General features: G+C 37.7%; 1 protein-coding gene across 3 annotated transcripts in view; it reads left to right on the plus strand.

Moving 5' to 3' along the window:
* Window positions 1-14,079, plus strand: part of lrfn1 (leucine rich repeat and fibronectin type III domain containing 1) — a 706,779-nt gene that overhangs the window by 202,911 nt on the left and 489,789 nt on the right. For all 3 annotated transcript variants that reach the window (XM_061973170.1, XM_061973169.1, XM_061973171.1), the window contains exon 2: window positions 11,219-11,317. The gene's annotated coding sequence lies outside the window, so the exon portion shown is untranslated. The remainder of the gene's footprint in view (window positions 1-11,218; window positions 11,318-14,079) is intronic.

Below are 14,079 nucleotides of genomic sequence, written 5' to 3' on the forward strand. Positions count from 1 at the left end.
CTGTGTAAATGCAGAAAGGTGAACTTTGTTAATGTTATTGATTTGTTGCAGCGCTAATCGGGCGTATTTGGTCAGGGCATCACTACGAGCTAATCGATGCTAACATGCTATTTAAGCTAGCTTCATGTACATATCGCATTATTTTGTCCACTAGTCGTTTTATGCTGTGTGTGAATGCACAAAGGTGAACTTTGTGTCAAACTAATTTTAGCTCAGGAGCCGCATGGAGGAATATTTATTCCCACGTGGGCCGGACGGGTTGGTAGACTGGCCGTGCCGGCAACTTGAGGGTTCCAGTTTCGATCTCCGCTTCCGCCATCCTAGTCACTGCCGTTGTGTCCTCGGGCAAGACACTTTACCCACCTTCTCCCTGTACCACCCTTACTGGTTTAAATGTAGCTTAGATATTGGGTTTCACTATGTAAAAGCGCTTTGAGTCACAAGAGAAAAGCGCTATATAAATATAATTCACTTCTTTGTTTTACTTCGGCCCAAAGTAGAACAAGCACATTCTAAAAATGTACATATCACCAATAAACCTTTTGACAAAACTAGAGATGTCCGATAATATCGGACAGCTGATATTATCGGCCGATAAATGCTTTAAAATGTAATATCATAAATTATCGGTATCGGTTTCAAAAAGTAAAATGTATGACTTTTTAAAACGCCGCTGTGTACACGGACGTAGGGAGAAGTACAGAGCGCCAATATACCTTAAAGGCACTGCCTTTGCGTGCCGGCCCAATCACATAATATTTACGGCTTTTCACATACACAATTGAATGCCAAGCATACTTGGTCAACGGCCATACAGGTCACACTGAGGGTGGCCGTATAAACAACTTTAACACTGTTACAAATACGCGCCACACTGTTAACCCACACCAAACAAGAATGACAAACACATTTTGGGAGAACATCCGCACCGTAACACAACATAAACACGACAGAACAAATACCCAGAATCCCCCCAAACTCAACCCGGCCCACCTCAACCTCCTCATGCTCTCTCAGGGAGAACATGTCACAAATTCAAAGCTGCTATTTTGAGGCATGTTAAAAAAAAAATGCACTTTGTGACTTCAATAATAAATATGGCAGTGCCATGTTGGTATTTTTTTTTCCATAACTTGAGTTGATTTATTTTGGAAAAAACCTTGTTACATTGTTTAATGCAGTGTTTTTCAACCTTTTCTGAGCCAAGGCACATTTTTTTCATTGAAAAAATTCTGAGGCACACCACCAGCAGAAATCATTAAAAATGAAACTCAGTTGACAGTAAAAAGTCATTGTTGCAATTGTTGGATATGACTTTAAAGCATAACCAAGCATGCATCACTATAGCTCTTGTCTCAAAGTAGGTGTACTGTCACCACCTGTCACATCACGCCCTGACTTATTTGGAGTTTTTTGCTGTTTTCTTGTGTGAAGTGTTGTAATTATTGTCTTGCGCTGCTATTTTGGTGGCTCTTCCTTTTTTGTTGGTATTTTCCTGTAGCAGTTTCATGTCTTCCTTGAACGCTATTCCCCGCACCAACTTTGTTTTAGCAATCAAGACTATTTCAGTTGTGCGGACGCTATCCTTCTTTGTGGGGACATTGTTGATTGTCATGTCATGTACGGGATGTACTTTGTGGACGCCGTCTGCTCCACACGCTGTAAGTCTTTGCTGTCGTCCAGCATTCTGATTTTGTTTACTTTGCAGCCAGTTCAGTTTTAGTTTTGTTTTGCATAGCCTTCCCTAAGCTTCAATGCCTTTTCTTAGCGGCCCTCGCCTTTTGTTTATTTTTGGTTTTAGTGTTAGATACCTTTTTACCTACATGCTGCCTCCCGCATATTGTGATCATGGCATTAGCTAACTGCTGCCACCTACTGATATGGAATAGTACTACACGGTTACTCTGCCAAGCTCTAGACTGCACAGACACTCAACAACGGCACATTTGCGGATTATAATTACTGGTTTGCAAACATTTTTTTTAACCCAATTAGGTGAAATTACATAATCTCCCACGGCACACCTGACAATATCTCACGGTACACTAGTGTCCCGCGGCACAGTGGTTGAAGGACACTGGTTTAATGCATCCAGCGGGGCATCACAACAAAATTAGGCATAATAACGTGTTAATTCCACTACTGTATATATCGGTATCGGTTGATATCGGAATCGGTAATTAAGAGTTGGACAATATCGGATATCGGCAAAAAAGCCATTATCGGACATCTTTAGCGTTTAGTAGATCGGCTTTGCACGTGTTATGAAGTTTGTGCATATTTTAGTACACGCAAACCCAGGAAAATAAATATTTGGTAAAAATGTCAAAGTAAATAAAGATTTTACATCACCTGCTTTGACACGTCTACTCCCACCTACAAAAAAAAAACCCTGTTTACGACTGAGCTGAGCTAATCTGCTTCAAGTGACATCACTGCAGTTCATAATTGCAGCCAGCGTCGGGGTTCTGTTTCTATCACAAATCAAACTCTAATTGGAGTATAATTGCTTTAAGTGTGTAGCTTTATTCGCTATATTAAAAAATGCTGCAAACGCTTTGCCTCTATAAATAAACCGCTTACAATTGAAGCCTTGGGACACACCTCTTAATTATTCAGTCGGAGTTGGGTTGGACGCCCTTTAGTCCTAATTAATTCGGAGAACTCTCTCCACCACTTCCAACTTTGTGGCAACAATTTTTCCACTTTGGAAGGAACTAGAACAGATACGGTGAGCCAGCAAGGAGCAGGTGTTTGATGTCTGTTGAGGGCAGTGAAGGCAACATCCAAAAGCCTTGTTAGGAAGAACAGAAAGAATCAGGTGAGGCCAGGTTACTGGGGTTCAAGGTCAACACAGGACGGTTGTGGACAGGTGATATAAAATATACTGCAGCTGTTTTGAACGTGGGGTTTATACCACTCACTCTATAGCAGTGCTTCTCAAATAGTGGTGAGGAGTCACCCCTGATTTCCACAGGACCCCATATAAGTGTTATAAAGAAGGCAAGACATGCTGTAAGTGTCTATATTAGCTATATTAGGATAGGATAAGACTTTATTAGTACAAATAAACTATGTTTTCAGCACAAACCCGTTCAAGATTAGACAAACAAACTTTGAGTTGGGGCCCCTGGAGGTTGACTGCTGCTATGAAGCGCTGCCAGCCGTCCATCATCCCGAGGGGAAACAAGTGGTGGTGAAGGCGTGGGGTGGGGGAGGGGGGTTGTGTGTGTATGTGCCCATTGTCTTGGGTGTGATGATGTAACGTTCGTAGACTGGGGCCGTTCTGCATGCAAAAGTTCGACTCCAGGTGTCGTTGAGGAGGGAGGGAGGTCAAAAGCGTCCATCATTGAGGTGTTTTCGGAACAGCCTGTTCCTGTTGTTCACAGCGTCAAGGCCATTCGAGGGAGTCAAATCGTAGATTTGGATGTTTGTATTCCGCGAGCAGACAATACAATGACTTGTCTGTTCTATTCCTCCATGCTGGCTGCTCTCATATTCAATTTTTTTAAGCCTACTATCAAAATGACTTTAAAGCCGTATATAAGTGTTATAATGAAGGCAGGACATGATGTAAGTGTCTATATTAGCTATATTAGCCTACTATCAAAATTACTTTAAGTCTTTAATAAGTGTTGTACTGAAGGGAATACATGATGTACGTGTTTATATTAGCTATATTAGCCTACTATCAAAATTACTTTAAAAGTCTTTAATAAGTGTTGTAATGAAGGCAACACATGATGTACATGTCTATATTAGCTATATTAGCCTACTATCAAAATTACTTTAAAAGTCTTTAATAAGTGTTATAATGAAGGCAACACATGATGTACGTGTCTATATTAGCTATATTAGCCTACTATCAAAATGACTTAAAAAATATTTAATAAGTGTTGTAATGAAGGCAACACATGTGTCTATATTAGCTATACTAGCTTACTATCAAAATTACTTTGAAAGCCTTATATAAGTGTTGTAATGAAGGCAAGACATGTGTGTCTATATAGCTATATTAGCCTACTATCAAAATGACTTAAAAAGCCTTATTTAAGTGTTATAATGAAGGCAAGACCTGATGTAAGTGTCCATATTAGCCTACTATCAAAATTACTTTAAAAGTCTTTAATAAGTGTTATAATGAAGGCAACACATGATGTACGTGTCTATATTAGCTATATTAGCCTACTATCAAAATGACTTAAAAATATTTAATAAGTGTTGTAATGAAGGCAACACATGTGTCTATATTAGCTATGCTAGCTTACTATCAAAATTACTTTGAAAGCCTTATATAAGTGTTGTAATGAAGGCAACACATGATGTGTCTATATTAGCTATATTAGCCTACTATTAAAATGATTTTAAAAGCCTTATATAAGTGTTATAATGAAGGCAAGACATGTTAGTGTCTATATTAGCTATATTAGCCTACTATCAAAATGACTTTAAAAGCCTTATATAAGTGTTATAATGAAGGCAAGACATGTTGTGTCTATATTAGCCTACTATCAAAATTACTTTAAAAGCCTTATATAAGTGATACAATGAAGGCAAGACATGATGTAAGTGTCTATATTAGCTATATTAGCCTGCTACCAAAATTACTTTAAAAGCCTTCTATAAGTGTTATAATGAAGGCAGGACATTATGTAAGCGTCTATATTAGCTATATTAGCCTACTATCAAAATGACTTAAAAAGCCTTATATAAGTGTTATAATGAAGGCAAGACATGATGTAAGTGTCCATATTAGCTATATTAGCCTACTATCAAAATTACTTTAAAAGTATTTAATACGTTTTGTAATGAAGGCAACACATGATGTAAGTGTCTATATTAGCTATGTTAGCCTACTATCAAAATGACTTTAAAAGCCTTATATAAGTGTTATAATGAAGGCAAGACATGATATAAGTGTCTATTAGCTATATTAGCCTACTATCAAAATGACTTTAAAAGCCTTATATAAGTGTTATAATGAAGGTAAGACATGTTGTAAGTGTCTATATTAGCCTACTATCAAAATTACTTAATAAGCCTTATATAAGTGATACAATGAAGGGAAGACATGATGTAAGTAAGTATATTAGCTATATTAGCCTGCTACCAAAATGACTTTAAAAGCCTTCTATAAGTGTTATAATGAAGGCAGGACATGATGTAAGCGTCTATATTAGCTATATTAGCCTACTATCAAAATTACTTTAAAAGTCTTTAATAAGTGTTGTAATGAAGGCAACACATGATTTACATGTCTATATTAGCTATATTAGCCTACTATCAAAATTACTTTAATAGTCTTTGATTAGTGTTGTAATGAAGGCAACACATGATGTACGTGTCTATATTAGCTATATTAGCCTACTATCAAAATTACTTTAAAAGCCTTATGTTATATTATATAAGTGTTATAATGAAGTCAAGACATGTTGTAAGTGTCTATATTAGCTATATTAGCCTACTATCAAAGTGACTTTAAAAACCTTATATAAGTGTTATAATGAAGGCAAGGCATGATGTAAGTGTCTATATTAGCTATATTAGCCTACTATCAAAATGACTTTAAAAGCCTTATATAAGTGTTGTAATGAAGGCAAGACATGTTGTAAGTGTCTATATTAGCTATACTAGCCTACTATCAAAATTACTTTGAAAGCTTTATATAAGTGTTGTAATGAAGGCAAGACATGTTGTGTCTATATTAGCTATATTAGCCTACTATCAAAATGACTTAAAAAGCCTTATACAAGTGTTATAATGAAGGCAAGACATGATGTAAGTGTCCATATTAGCTATATTAGCCTACTATCAAAATTACTTTAAAAGCCTTATATAAGTGTTATAATGAAGGCAAGATAAAATGTAAGTGTCTATATTAGCCTACTATCAAAATTACTTTAAAAGTATTTAATAATTGTTGTAATGAAGGCAACAAGTGATGTGTCTATATTAGCCATATTAGCCTACTATCAAAATTACTTTAAAAGTCTTTAATAAGTGTTGTAATGAAGGCAACACATGATGTAAGTGTCTATATTAGCCTACTATAAACAATTACTTTAAAAGCCTTTTATAAGTGTTGTAATGAAGGCAAGACATGTTGTAAGTGTCTATATTAGTTATACTAGCCTACTATCAAAATTACTTTGAAAGCCTTATATAAGTGTTGTAATGAAGGCAAGACATGTGTGTCTATATAGCTATATTAGCCTACTATCAAAATGACTTAAAAAGCCTTATATAAGTGTTATAATGAAGGCAAGACATGATGTAAGTGTCTATATTAGCTATATTAGCCTACTATCAAAATGACTTTAAAAGCCTTATATAAGTGTTATAATGAAGGCAAGATATAATGTAAGTGTCTATATTAGCCTACTATCAAAATTACTTTAAAAGTATTTAATAATTGTTGTAATGAAGGCAACACGTGATGTGTCTGTATTAGCCATATTAGCCTACTATCAAAATTACTTTAAAAGTCTTTAATAAGTGTTGTAATGAAAGCAACACATGATGTAAGTGTCTATATTAGCCTACTATCAAAGGCTGACGCAAATCTTCGTTGACAGAAATGTTGTATTTTAATGTTTATTCTACACACTTTGATGGATTGTCGGCGCATTAAACATACAAGTATAATTATGGTGTGTGTATAAGGACTGCAAAATGGCACCTATTGGCAGACATTATCTGGCGTTTTATTTCGCAATATTATGCAAAACCAACTTTTCTTACCTTCTGGTACCTTCTGATCTGTATTTGGGATCTGCATAAGTCCTGAAAGTGTTCGCGCCTCCGCCATTGTAGTCCGTGTCGACGCCGTAGTCGATAAGCTTTTTCTTTTTTTCTACTTTCTTATGGGGCATTCATCTTCCGCTGTTGCCATTTCTAATATAAAGTAGTGTAAAGTTCTTACTTATATCTGTCAGTAAACTTGCCATGAAAGCACTAAAACATACCGGTGTAGTGAGTTTACATTATGCACCCAAGGAACTTTAGTTATTAGAGAGTTTTTCACGGGACACATTTCCGGCCTTGTTGTTGCACTAGTGAGCCACGGATGAGGAGATGCTGCTCCGTTATTGATTGAAGTAAAGTCTGAATGTCATTAAAATAGTTAGCTCCATCTTTTGACACTTCCTCCACTCCCGTCCTTGCACGCTACACCGCTCCAGGAGAGAAGGAGAGCCACGTAAATAAGACCGCCCACAAAACGGCGCATCCTGAAGCGACTGTCAGAAAGCGACTTGAAGATGATCTGTAAAACATCATCTATGCAACATTTTGACCAAAGAACCACCACTACATGTTATGTAGACCAGTGTTTTTCAACCACTGTGCCGCAGGGCACACTAGTGTGCCGCGTGAGATACAGTCTGGTGTGCCATGGGAGATGATCTAATTTCACCTATTTGGGTTAAAAGTATTTTTTGCAAACCAGTAATTATAGTCTGCAAATGATGTGTTGTTGTTGAGTGTCGGTGCTGTCTAGAGTTCGGCAGAGTAACCGTGTAATACTCTTCCATATCAGTAGGTGGCAGCAGGTAGTTAATTGCTTTGTAGATGTCGGAAACAGCGGTATCTAATGCTTAAACCAAAAATATACAAAAGGTGAGTGCCCCTAAGAAAAGACAATGAAAGTTAGGGATGGCTATGCAAAACGAAACTTAAACTGAACTGGCTACAAAGTAAACAAAAACAGAATGCTGGACGACAGCAAAGACTTACTGTGGAGCAAAGACGGCGTCCACAATCTACATCCGAACATGATATGACAATCAACAATGTTCCCACAAAGAAGGATACAAACAACTGAAATATTCTTGATTGCTAAAACAAAGTAGACTTCAGGGTTTTTCAACCACTTTGATACAATCTGGTGTGCCGTGGGAGATGATCTAATTTCACCTATTTGGGGTAAAAAATATTTTTTGCATACCAGTAATTATAGTCTGCAAATGATGTGTTGTTGTTGAGTGTCGGTGCTGTCTAGAGCTCGGCAGAGTAATCGTGTAATACTCTTCCATATCAGTAGGTGGCAGCCGGTAGCTAATTGCTTTCGTAAACAGCGGGAGGCAGTGTGCAGGTAAAAGGGTGTCTAATGCTTAAACCAAAAATTGTAATGGTTGGAGGAGGGAGTTGTGACAGCACAGACCCACAAGGGGGCAATATTGCTCTATGTATTTATTATATGTATATATAAACAATATATTAAATAATAAACAATATAATTTACCAGCTGCCAGGGAAAAGAGAGTTCGAGACTGCTCGGTGACAAAAATAAACAAAAGGTGAGTGCCTTTAAGAAAAGGCAATGCAAGTTAGGGAAGCTTATGCAGAACAAAACTAAAACCGAACTGGCTACAAAGTAAACAAAAACAGAATGCTGGACGGCAGCAAAGACTTACTGTGGAGCAAAAACAACGTCCACAATGTACATCCGAACATGACAGGACAATCAACAATGTCCCCACAAAGAAGGATAAAAACAATTAAAATATTCTTGATTGCTAAAACAAAGTAGATGCGGGGAATATCGCTCAAAGGAAGACATGAAACTGCTACAGGAAAATACCAAAACAAGAGAAAAAGCCACCAAAATAGGAGTGCAAGACAAGAACTAAAACACTACACACAGGAAAAAAGCAACAAACTCCAAATAAGTCAGGGTGTGATGTGACAGGTGGTGACAGTGCACCTACTTTGAGACAAGAGCTATAGTGATGCATGCTTGGTTATGGTTTAAAGTCATATCCAACAATTGCGACAACGACTTCTTGCTGTCAACTGCTGCCTCCGCATTTTTTCAACGCTAAAAATGTGCCTTGGCTCAAAAAAGGATGAAAAACACTGATAGAGACCACAAGATAGTATTTTAAATTTAGTAGAAAAATAAAAAATATGACCCCTTTGATGCGCCTAATAATCCGGTGCGCCTTTTGTATGAAAATAGACCTGAATAGACCCGCTCATCGGCAGTGCGCCTTATAATCCGGTGCGCCCTATGGTCGGAAAAATACGGTAAATTGATGTTCGGTCCAAATAAAAAATAACTGCTGTTTGCTGTCAATCAAGGCTGTCTTGTGCAAATAAGCATGAACATCTTCATGAATTAAAAGTAGAGATGTCCAATAATGGCTTTTTTGCCGATATTCCGATATTGTCCGACTTTTAATTACCGATTCTGATATCAACCGATACCGATATATACCGTATTTTTCGGACTATAAGTCGCAGTTTTTTTCATAGTGCGACTTATGTTTTTTTACTTTTTTATAATGCGTTTTCGGCAGGTGCGACTTATACTCCGCTGCGACTTATACTCCGAAAAATACAGTACAGTGGTGGAATTAACACATTATTATGCCTAATTTTGTTGTGATGCCCCGCTGGATGCATTAAACAATGTAACAAGGTTTTCCAAAATAAATCAACTCAAGTTATGGGAAAAAAAAAAAGGCCAACATGGCACTGCCATATTTAGGGAGCCCTTTTGCTATGGGACATAAGGACCTATTGAATTTGTAAGGTTTTATTATTCTTTATTATTATTATACTGACCGCCTCTTTGAGCTGTAATTTGACCCACTTAACATGCTTCAAAACTCACCATATTTGACCCACACATCAGGACCTGCGAAAATTGCCTTTTAATAAAAAAAAACGAACCCCAAAACTCAAAATTGCGCTCTAGCGCCCCCTAGGAAAAAAGAAAACTAGACTGCTTGTAACTCCCACTAGGAAGGTCGGAGAGACATGAAACAAAAACTTCTGTGTAGGTCTGACTTAGACCTAGATTTCATAATTCTACATCCTTGGGCAAAAATCAACAGGAAGTTGGCAATTCCCCCTTCAAGACAAAAATGTACTAAAAACAGTCACTTTTGCCTGTAATTTGACCCCCGTAACATGCTTCAAAACTCACCAAACTGAACACACACATCAGGACTGGCAAAAATTGTGATCTAATAAAAAAACCTAACCCCAAGTCTCAAAATTGCGCTCTAGTTATTATTGAAGTCACAAAGTGCATTATTTTTTTTTAACATGCCTCAAAAGAGCAGCTTGGAATTTGGGACATGCTCTCCCTGAGAGAACATGAGGAGGTTGAGGTGTGGGGGGCGGGGGGAGATAGGAGGTAGCTGGGGGTGTATATTGTAGCGTCCCGGAAGAGTTAGTGCTGCAAGGGATTCTGGTTATTTGTTCTGTTGTGTTTATGTTGTGTTACGGTGCGGATGTTCTCCCGAAATGTGTTTTGTCATTCTTGTTTGGTGCGGGTTCACAGTGTGGCGCATGTTTGTAACAGTGTTAAAGTTGTTTATACGGCCACCCTCAGTGTGACCTGTATGGCTGTTGACCAAGTATGCCTTGCATTCACTTGTGTGTGTGAAAAGCCGTAGATATTATGTGATTGGGCCGGCACGCAAAGGCAGTGCCTTTAAGGTTTATTGGCGCTCTGTACTTCTCCCTACGGCCGTGTACACAGCGACGTTTTAAAAAGACATACATTTTGCTTTTTGAAACTGATACCGATAATTTCTGATTTTTTTTTTTCTTACTATTTTAAAGCATGTATCGGCCGATAATATCGGCAGTCCGATATTAGCGGACATCCCTAACTAAAAGATTAAAAAAATGTAATTTAAGTTCTTAGTGGGACATAGCTTACTTACAGTAGTAAAGGGCTGCAAACGGCACCTTTTTAAGTTTCCAATGCAAACTCTGCAGCTGAATGTTTGACTGCGCAACCATATGTCCCGAAGTGAATTATTCCATGAATTATGTAAAAAAAAAAAAAAAATGGCATTGCAGGGGTAAGAATGTAGTCAGTGTTTAATCTAACGGGTGCACATATGGGACACGGCATTAAGAGACGGAACGTAAACATCCCCATTCACTGTGCTTGGGTGTGATTTAGTGTCTCTAAAAAGCTAATTTAAAGATCGGGCCAGAAAACCCAGCAGCATGCGTTGCATATTCAAATGTGTTCGACACTGTTGACTTCACTCTGCTTCATTTTGTTGATTCTCCAAAAAAAAAAAGTCCCATATTGGGGATTTTCATTCCCACTCTGTTGCATTCTGGGACAGTGCCACGTTCCTATATTTAATGCTGTGTATTATGCTCTATTTATTGAGCCAGGAGTCATTATTTTTCGACAAAAGGCATCATTACTGACAGTGACTCTGCTCTTTTTTTGTGTTTGCTGCAGTGACTTCATTAAAACCAACACCGACGGCATGTTGTTACATTTGCCTAATTTCCAGGCAGCGGGAGGCTTTTAATGTGAAGAAACATGAGAACAACACTGGTGAGTTTTTTTTTTGTTATCAAGTGCAAACGCTTCAGACAAATTGGGTCAATAAAGGCTGGTGTTTTTATGTTTTTTTTTTCAAGTGGAAACGATGGAGTTTGAGCAGGTGAAAAAATAATTTTAGTAGACATAAACAAGAAGTTCAGTTTTAGAGCTAACATTCAAACCAAACTTGTATCTTTTATTGCAACATCAGCTTGATTGGCTTGCTTTGCCATTAGAGGATTTTTTAGCCACACTTTTAAAGAGGTTAGTTTTAGCAGGCTATGGTATACAGTAAATACAATAAAAAAAATTCGGGTAAATAAACATTTCTGATAGTTACAGTACATTACTTCAGGGTTTTTCAACCACTTTGGTACAATCTGGTGTGCCGTGAGAGATGATCTAATTTCACCTATTTGGGGTAAAACATATTTTTTGCATACCAGTAATTATAGTCTGCAAATGATGTGTTGTTGTTGAGTGTCGGTGCTGTCTAGAGCTCGGCAGTGTAACCGTGTAATACTCTTCCATATCAGTAGGTGGCAGCCGGTAGCTAATTGCTTTGTAGAGGGAGGCAGCGTGCAGGTGAAAAGGTGTCGTAAGGGGGGACCCTTACACAAAAATTCAAAAAAACGGACTTGCTTCAGCAGCACAATACTGGTCCTGTAGTTGTAGGAGATGCCTCAAAACATCATCAGGAGTCGCGACAAAACACGAAAATTACAGAAAATGCATATTTTTTTGGGGAAAAAAATTCGGTAAATGTCGTAAGGGGGGACCCTTACACAAAAATTCAAAAAAACTGACTTGCTTCAGCAGCACAATACTGGTGCTGTAGTTGTAGATGTCTCAAAACGTCATCAGGAGTCCCGACAAAACCCAAAAATGGCAGAAAATGCATATTTTTTAAAACTTTTTTCGTTAAAATGTCGTAATGGGGGACCCTTACACAAAAATAAAAAAATAAACGACTTGCTTCAGCAGCACAATACTGGTGCTGTAGTTGTAGGAGATGTCTCAAAACCTCACCAGGAGTCCCGACAAAACCCGAAAATGGCAGAAAATGCATATTTTTTGAAAAAAAAATCGCTAAAATGTCGTAAGGGGGGACCCTTACACAAAAATTCAAAAAAACGGACTTGCTTCAGCAGCACAATACTGGTCCTGTAGTTGTAGGAGATGCCTCAAAACATCATCAGGAGTCGCGACAAAACACGGAAATTACAGAAAATGCATATTTTGTTGGGGAAAAAAATTCGGTAAATGTCGTAAGGGGGGACCCTTACACAAAAATTAAAAAAAACTGACTTGCTTCAGCAGCACAATACTGGTGCTGTAGTTGTAGATGTCTCAAAACGTCATCAGGAGTCGCGACAAAACCCGAAAATAGCAGAAAATAGCAGAAAATGCATATTTAAAAAAAAAAACATTTTGTTAAAATGTATAAGGGGGACCCTTACACAAAAATTCAAAAACACGGACTTGCTACAGCAGCACAATTCTGGTCCTGTAGTTGTAGGAGATGTCTCAAAACATCATCAGGAGTCCCGAAAATGGCAGAAAATGCATATTTTTAGAAAAAAAATGTTCGCTAAAATGTCGTAAGGGGGGACCCTTACAAAAAAATTAAAAAAAACAGACTTGCTTCAGCAGCACAATACTGGTCCTGTTGTTGTGGAGGATGTCTCAAAACATCATCAGGAATCGCGACAAAACCCTTAAATGGCAGAAAATGCAAATTTTTTTGAAAAAAAAAAAAGTGTTAAAATGTATAAAGAAGACCTTTACACAAAAGTTAAAAAACGGACTTGCTTCAGCAGCACAATACTGGTCCTGTAGTTGTAGGAGATGTCTCAAAACCTCACCAGGAGTCCCGACAAAACCCGAAAATGGCAGAAAATGCATATTTTTGGAAAAAAAAAATTAGCTAAAATGTCGTAAGGGGGGACCCTTACACAAAAATAAATAAAAAAACGGATTTGCTTCAGCAGCACAATACTGGTTCTGTAGTTGTAGGAGATGTCTCAAAACGTCATCAGGAGTCCCGACAAAGCACGGAAATGGCAGAAAATGCATATTTTTGTAAAAAAAAATGTTCGCTAAAATGTCGTAAGGGGGGATTCTTACACAAGAATTTAAAAAAACGGACTTGCTTCAGCAGCACAATACTGGTCCTGTAGTTGTGGGGGATATCTCAAAACATCATCAGGAGTCGCGACAAAACCAGAAAATAGCAGAAAATGCATGTTTTTAAAAAAAAACATTTTGTTACAATGTATAAGGGGGACCCTTACACAAAAATTCAAAAACACGGACTTGGTTCAGCAGCACAATACTGGTCCTGTAGTTGTAGGAGATGTCTCAAAACATCATCAGGAGTCCCGAAAATGGCAGAAAATGCATATTTTTAGAAAAAAAATGTTCGCTAAAATGTCGTAAGGGGGGACCCTTACAAAAAAATAAAAAAAAACAGACTTGCTTCAGCAGCACAATACTGGTCCTGTAGTTGTGGAGGATGTCTCAAAACATCATCAGGAATCGCGACAAAACCCTTAAATGGCAGAAAATGCAAATTTTTTTGAAGAAAAAAAAAGTGTTAAAATGTATAAAGAGGACCTTTACACAAAAGTTAAAAAACGGACTTGCTTCAGCAGCACAATACTGGTGCTGTAGTTGTAGGAGATGTCTCAAAACGTCATCAGGAATCCCGGCAAAACACGAAAATGGCAGAAAATGCATTTTTTTAAATGTTTTAATCTTCGCTAAAATGTCGA

This window comes from Nerophis lumbriciformis, linkage group LG17, assembly GCF_033978685.3.
Source record: "Nerophis lumbriciformis linkage group LG17, RoL_Nlum_v2.1, whole genome shotgun sequence".
NCBI classification, from domain to species: domain Eukaryota; kingdom Metazoa; phylum Chordata; class Actinopteri; order Syngnathiformes; family Syngnathidae; genus Nerophis; species Nerophis lumbriciformis.